Genomic DNA, 7,357 nt, shown 5'->3' on the forward strand with positions numbered 1-7,357 from the left:
TTCCAGTTTCAAGTTAAAATAATGAGAACTGATGACAGAAACCGATACTGGCTATGAAAAACACGTACCGGAAAGGTGCTCCGAAAAATATAATAAAAATATGATAATTCTTGTAAAATTGAGTCGGTTAAGAATCCTGAGTTTGGGATTAAAATGCTAAGTGTAGCATTTAACGTTAATACTGTGTGTTTAAGTGATAAACCGCCTATATATAGTGCTTGGCACTAAACCCTAGGCCATGCTACGTGAAGTTTGTTGGTCATTGGATGCTGCCACCTTCCCCCACCTTGTCATTTTCGTTTTCTTCATTGAAGTCTCCAAAGACATCACCTTTCTTCATGATTTCTTCATCTAAACACCTTGGTTGAGTGTGGTTGAGTCTTGGGGTGAGTGTTAAGCCTTGCTTTCTGAGTTTGGTGACTGTTTGAGTGAAGTGTGGTGGGCTGAGTTCTTGAGAGGAGGAGTGGGAGTCTTTTCTTGGTTGGTTGAAGCTCCAAGTAGCTTCCTTGATGAAGAAAGAACTCACGTTTGTTGCTCCATTTTCGTTCTCCCCAAAGTCAGTACCTTGGAGCTGACTTGTGAGCTCCAAGAGCACCATTGTTGGGCTGTTTCAAGCTTGGGTAAGCTTCATCACCTTTGATCATGAGTCTAAGTGGTTAAAAATGGAACCTTGATGCATGTAATGAGCTAAAGATGATAACCTAACGTTGGGTAATGCTTAACACACTTAGAAATGAATGTTTAAGCTTCTGTAATCGGTAAAGGTTGGAGCTTTAGTTTGGATTTTCGCGAAATGCAGAATCTGGGTTCTGTCGCGAAATATCCGAATATTTCGTTGTGAATATCCGAATATTGATATCCGGATATAGGTATCCGGATATTGATATCCAGATATGGGGATTTGAATATCCGGATATGGATATCCGGATATTGGAAGAGAGATATCCATATATTGATATTTGGATATGCCCCCGACGAATATCCGGATATTCTGGGATTTCGAAGAACAGTAGCTGCACTGTTTATACAGTAGGCTATTGGGGGTTTGTGGACCTTAGATTGATGAAGTTGAACTTCTGTTTTAATTGAACTAAGTCAGAATCAAGTGGTTAAGGGCTTATGGCTTTGTGTGAAGCCTTAAGACATAAATCGTAAGAGGAAAACATAGAGTGTTGGATTGAGAGAAACAGAACCCTTGAGCATTGAGTGAATAATTCTGTAAGTCAGTGAGGCTGTGAAAAGTTGCCATCTTTATTGCCTTTTGAAAAATATTGCATGCTGTGTTAAGAATTGAATTTTCAGAATCTCTTTTGTCATTATTCAACAGTCAGTGAGGCACTTATGCATTTGAATTTCACACACTATTTGCTGAGTAGTTTTATGGAATAAAAGGATCATTTAGCTGCCTGGTTTGTGATTGATGGATTGCTGAACTATGTACCCACCTATGTTCCCTGATCTTTGTGATAATATGATGCACTGAAGTTGGTTTTAAAAGCTGAACATTAAAATGCTGCTGAGAAGTGTTTTGGATTGTTGATTGATTTTGAGTAAGCTTTAAATGATGTAATGCAATTTCTCGGGTTGTGAAGAGTTGTTAAGTTGATAAATTCTGGAACTAATTTCTTGTGTTACTTGAGGACAAGCAACAAGTTAAGTTTGGGGGTGTGATAAGTCTCTGAAATGAGACTTGAAACATATGGTTTTAATGTGCAAATAGAAAATAAAAGAATACTTTTTATGTTAGTAAAAGCCCCAAATTTACACTGAGTTGAATTTATTGATTAAAGTGCTAATGGGCTGTAACATTCCATTTTTCAGGCCCATTTTCCTTTTTCATCAGAAATACCCATTAGAGGAAAGAAAAGAAGTCAGCATAAAAAAAAAAGATACAGGGAAGTGATGGGCCGGACCTAAAAAGCCCAAAAGGAAAGGAAGAAAGAAAGCAGGAAAAGGAAAAGAAAAAAGGGAAGGAAAGAGAAGTCTGCGGCAGAAACGTGAAGAAAAGAAAAGAAAACGCAAACCCTAGCGAACCCACGTCGTGCAATCAGAACCCACTTCAGCCATCCCTAATCCCTGCCCCAAATCGATTCAGAAGGTCAGAATATCCTTTGTCCACGGTTCATCTTGACCCATACCCACAGTCCATGAAGAAAAAGAAATCACGAAAACCCTAGCCACTATTTTTGGATTCAGAAAAAGCCAAACAAAGATCCGTTACTTAGTGGATGCTGGAGCGATTGTAAGCACACGTCATTGTACGGGTTGAAGGAACGACAATTCCACCCGATTTGTAAGAGCAGAGGAGTGGAGCACTGTGGGGACCACTCATTTGCAGCAGCGCGTCATATTGCTGAGCTGGAGAAAAAGAGGATAGTGTAAAAAGAGCCCTATAAAAGGGATATAGGAGTGAGTCATCGAGGCTGCTCTCTTCTGTTTCTGATTTATGGTTTTTCTTAGTTTTTGTTTTCTGAATAATTTTGATTTTCTTTTAATTTCTGTTTTGTAATGAGATTCTGGTTCATTTGATGAACTTGATGCATGTCTTTACAGCACTGAGATTGCCGGTTGTTAGGCCAGTGCTGTAATTTTAGTTTTTAGAATTTGTATTTTGTGATTTCTGTAGTTCTCTGTTACTGTGTGTAAGCCTCATCCATATGGATAGTGGCTAACTTTTTAGAGGTTGGGTTTAGGTGATACCCAAACCTCAGTGCTTGTCAAATATTTGATTTCGTGGTTTTAATGTTTATATCTCAGTTGTTTAATGTTGTTTCTAATGTTTAAAATTATCTGCATTTTGGCCAAATGTCAGATGTTTGGTTAGGATTTAGTTGTTGAGAAACAATTAATTCTGGATTCTGCATTAGACACATAGACTTAGATGAGAAATCATCTAAGGGATCTCAATTCAGAAATGAATGAGTCCTCATGTAATATTGGACCTGAATCTCAAGAGTCCTAATCCCACTTGGCATAGAGATATGGAAGTGGGCAACTTTGGGATAAAATAATTTTTAAGAGATTAAAAATTAACAAGACAGTCCTGTTAACTGAGAATCTTAGAATGAGCTTTTTGTTAATCAAATTATTTTTCAAGCACTGTGGGGAAGGAGAGCCAGAACTCAACCCACCTTTTTAAACCTCTTTATCAATTCAGATTTTCCAATTTCCTTTGTTATTTCATATTTCAATCTCTATTCCGTTTTCAAAATTTTTGTCACATCTTTCATTTAAGTTGCTCCATTCTTCATTCTTATTTTATAACTTAGGAAAGTAATTCAGAAAAATTTTAAAAGAAAAGTGAACAGTAGTATTTTAGATCCATTCTAGATTATTCTTACCTTACAATTTTTATTTCTTTTATTTTCAAATATCAACTCAGTTTTAAGCAATTACAAACTTTAGTCATTTCAAAACGCCAACGATCCTTGTGGGAACGATATCTGGGACTTATAACAGCCCTATATTACTTGTTGTCGCGTATACTTGCGCGCATTACTTGCACAACTGTTAGCAAGGCAACAAGTTTTTGGCGCCGTTGCCGGGGATCGAGGCGTATATGATCAGATTCCTGTGTGATTGCTATTCTTGAACTGCTTCTGTTTGCTGTTTTTAGTGTAGCTCATTTGAATTCTGTTTCAGTTTGTTTAGTTATTAGTTCTATAGTATCTTGAATATTGGTAGTTTAAAATCTGTTCTGTTCATATTTTGTTTATTGTATGTCATTTAATTTTATTTTTTTTGTTTCATTCTTATTTTAATTATTAGTTCCACCCTGTGTGAGGGTGAGTTGTTACTGCCTTATAAAGCCGTCATGCTGTGAACTGTCTTGGGACTTTTCTGCTTGCAGGTTCTTGTGTGATTATTTATTGCTTGTTCTGCATAAAAGTTGGTTAATAATTTAGGTGTTTTAGCTAAGCCAGGTTTACCTGTTTTAGTTAAAAGGGGTGCATGAGTGCAACTCCACACCCGTTCATATATTCAATTGACCCGGAACCTGAAAGGACATTTAGAGTTAGGAGAAGAGCCCAGATAGCACATAGGCAAATTCCACTTCTAGAAATTGAAGAAATGGAAGATTTAGGAAGTGTAAATGGGAATGATGGGGTAGGAGGACCTGCAAGGATAAGGGAACCACCTGTTATAAATGATAATGATAGGTCCATGATGGACTTCATCATACCTGTGTTGGATGAGTTAGATCCAAGCATAGCCCAACCTGTGAATGGAGTGCCCTTCAAATTAGAACCGGTGATGTTCACCATGCTTCAAAACATGGGGCAGTTTCATGGGTTGTTGATGGAAGACCCACACAAGCACCTTAGAAATTTCATAGAAGTGGCCAACACTTTTAGGAATCCTAACATCTCGGATGATGTGTTAAGATTGAAGCTCTTCCCTCATTCACTGGCTGACAAAGCCAAAGAATGGTTGAACTCCCTTCCATCCAACTCTATAACCAATTGGCACACCCTTGCTGAGAAATTCATTATGAAATTTTTCCCCTCTAATAAGATAGTGCAAACTAGAGGTGATATTGCTAACTTCATGCAGAGGGATGGAGAGATACTAGTGGATGTGTGGGAGAGGTACAAGAACCTTCTTAAGCAATGCCCAAATCACGGTTTTCCCTCTTGGGCAGTGTTACAAACCCTGTACAATGGCCTAAATACTCAAAACAGGGCCTTGGCAGATTCTGCTGCTAATGGCATGTTTATGACTATGTCCTTTAACCAAGCCCATGAGTTGTTAGAACAAATGACTCAAAATTATGCTCAATGGCCTGAAGAGAGAAATCAGCCAAGGCGAGTGGCTGGTTTACATGAGATAGACCCTGTAACAGCTCTTTCAGCCAAGTTTGATGCACTGTCTAATTTAGTGAGAACCCAAGGACAAACCATTGAGGCAAGATTATCTCAATCCCAAGTTCCTGCACCTCAAATACCTGTGACCCAACCTCAAGTTAATGCAATAAACACAAGTGTAACTTGTGTTTGCTGTGGTGGGCCCATTTGTATGATAGCTGCCCATCCAACCCAGAATCTGTGTTTTATGTGGGAAACCAAAATAGAAACCAAAATATTTTTCCCAATAACTTTAACCAGGGATGGAGGCAGAACCAACAGCCTCAATATTTTCAAGGGCAGGGGCAGCAAGCTGGTCCTTCTAATGCTCAAACAAAAATACCTTTTCCTACCCAGAATTACCAACAAACTTCTAGGCAGCAAGCTGTTGTTCAACCTAGTGAGATGCCCATTGCTCCATCCTCTTCTTTAGAAGCTTTGTTAAGGGAATATTTGGTTAAGAATGAGACCAAGCAAAATAGTTTGGAAGCTGTTGTGCAAAGTATTCCAGCATCCCTAAGGAACATAGAATCCCAACTAGGCCATTTAGCAAACACTATGAATACCAGACCTCCTGGTACCTTGCCTAGTAACACTGAAGAGCCTAGGAGAAATAAAGAGCAATGCAATATGATAGAGCTTAGAAATGGCAGATCTGTAAATCAGCCAGAAGCTGTGGTTAGACCTTCCACATTAAAAAAAAAGGAAGGGGAGAACATGCAGAAAGAAAAGGAGGCAAATTCTGAACCTGTTCAGAATTCTGTTGTTCATAATAGCCCCCAAGGGGTTGTGCACAATAACTCTTTACCCATTTTGGTCGAATCAGACACTCAGCCCTCTATAGATGAGCCTTTAGGGAATAATTCCATTGAAAAACCTACTCAAAAGGGTTCGACCCCTAAGCCAAATAGTGAGACACCTGCTACTTCAAAAAGACCTCCACCACCCTTTCCTCAAAGGTTGCAAAAGCAGAAGCAAGATAATCAGTTTAGGAAATTTCTAGACCTCCTAAAACAGTTGCATGTCAACATTCCATTTGTTGATGCATTGGAACAAATGCCCTCTTATGTAAAGTTCATGAAAGAAATTCTTTCAAGAAAAAGGAGGCTAGAAGAGTTTGAGACTGTTGCTCTTACACAAGAGAGCAGTCAATATCTTCTTAGTAAGATACCTCCTAAACTAGGAGACCCAGGAAGTTTTACAATCCCTTGTACCATAGGAGACCACTACATAGGCAGAGCATTGTGTGATTTAGGTGCTAGTATCAACTTAATGCCTTTGAGTGTGTACAAAAAGCTGAAAGTAGGAGAACCTAATCCCACCACTGTCACATTACAGTTGGCTGATAGATCTCTAGTTTATCCGGAAGGGAAAGTAGAGAATGTTTTGGTGAAAGTAGATAAATTCATTCTACCTGCTGATTTTATAATTTTAGACTATGAGGAAGACAGAGAGGTTCCAATTATTTTGGGAAGGGCTTTCTTAGCCACTGGTGGGGCTGTCATAGATGTTAAGGAGGGTGAGTTGGTCATGAATGTGAATGGGGAACAAGTAAAATTTAATATTTTAAAAGCCATGAAATACCCAAGAGACATTGAGGAATGTTCTAGACTAGATATCATTGACTGTGTAGTCAAAGATAAACTTTTGCATGAGTCCTCATTAGACCCTTTACAAAATTCTGGTTTTGAGGGTCTAGAAATCAATCAAACTGATTCTGAGGAAGTAGTTAAGTGGCTGAATTCTAAAACTGATGTGGTTTGGAAAAATAAGAATTTTGAGTCATTAGAATTGGCCAAGAGAGGATTAAAAATTCCCAAATCTTCAATTGAAGAACCCCCTGTGTTAGAACTTAAGCCTCTGCCTAACCATCTTAGATATGCTTACCTAGGAGAAAAAGATACCTTGCCTGTCATAGTGTCCAATCTGCTCACTGTGCTAGAGGAAGAACAGTTGCTGACTGTTTTAAAAAAATTTAAGAGGGCTATAGGTTGGTCTTTAGCAGACATAAAAGGTATTAGCCCTTCTTATTGCACACATAAAATTCTGTTGACTGACCCAACCAGCAGCTCTAGGGAGCAGCAAAGGAGATTGAACCCAATCATGAAAGAGGTAGTCAAAAAGGAAATAATTAAGTGGTTGGATGCTGGGGTAATATATCCTGTTTCTGACAGTAACTGGGTCAGCCCAGTACAGTGTGTCCCTAAGAAGGGTGGGATCACTGTTGTGGAGAATGAAAAAAAAGAATTAATATCCACAAGGACTGTCACTGGTTGGAGAATCTGTATGGACTACAGAAAACTCAATAAGGCCACTAGGAAGGATCACTTTCCTTTGCCTTTTATTGATCAGATGTTAGATAGATTGGCTGGTAAGGAATACTATTGTTTTCTAGATGGTTATTCAGGGTACAATCAAATAGCCTTAGCTCCTGAAGACCAACCAAAGACCACTTTCACTTGTCCCTATGGCATCTTTGCCTTTAGGAGAATGCCCTTTGGACATGGATGACT

General features: G+C 38.7%; 1 non-coding gene across 1 annotated transcript; it reads right to left on the minus strand.

Annotated features, from left to right (window-relative positions):
* Positions 1–4,522: 4,522 nt before the first annotated feature.
* On the minus strand, positions 4,523–4,628 carry LOC133316674 (small nucleolar RNA R71). Its single transcript, XR_009752237.1, has one exon. It is a non-coding gene; the product is annotated as a small nucleolar RNA R71 (small nucleolar RNA).
* Between the last annotated feature and the right edge of the window lie 2,729 nt (positions 4,629–7,357).

Source organism: Gastrolobium bilobum, unplaced genomic scaffold (assembly GCF_033153095.1).
Source record: "Gastrolobium bilobum isolate Gb01-03AN ecotype WA unplaced genomic scaffold, APGP_CSIRO_Gbil_v1 utg28285, whole genome shotgun sequence".
NCBI classification, from domain to species: domain Eukaryota; kingdom Viridiplantae; phylum Streptophyta; class Magnoliopsida; order Fabales; family Fabaceae; genus Gastrolobium; species Gastrolobium bilobum.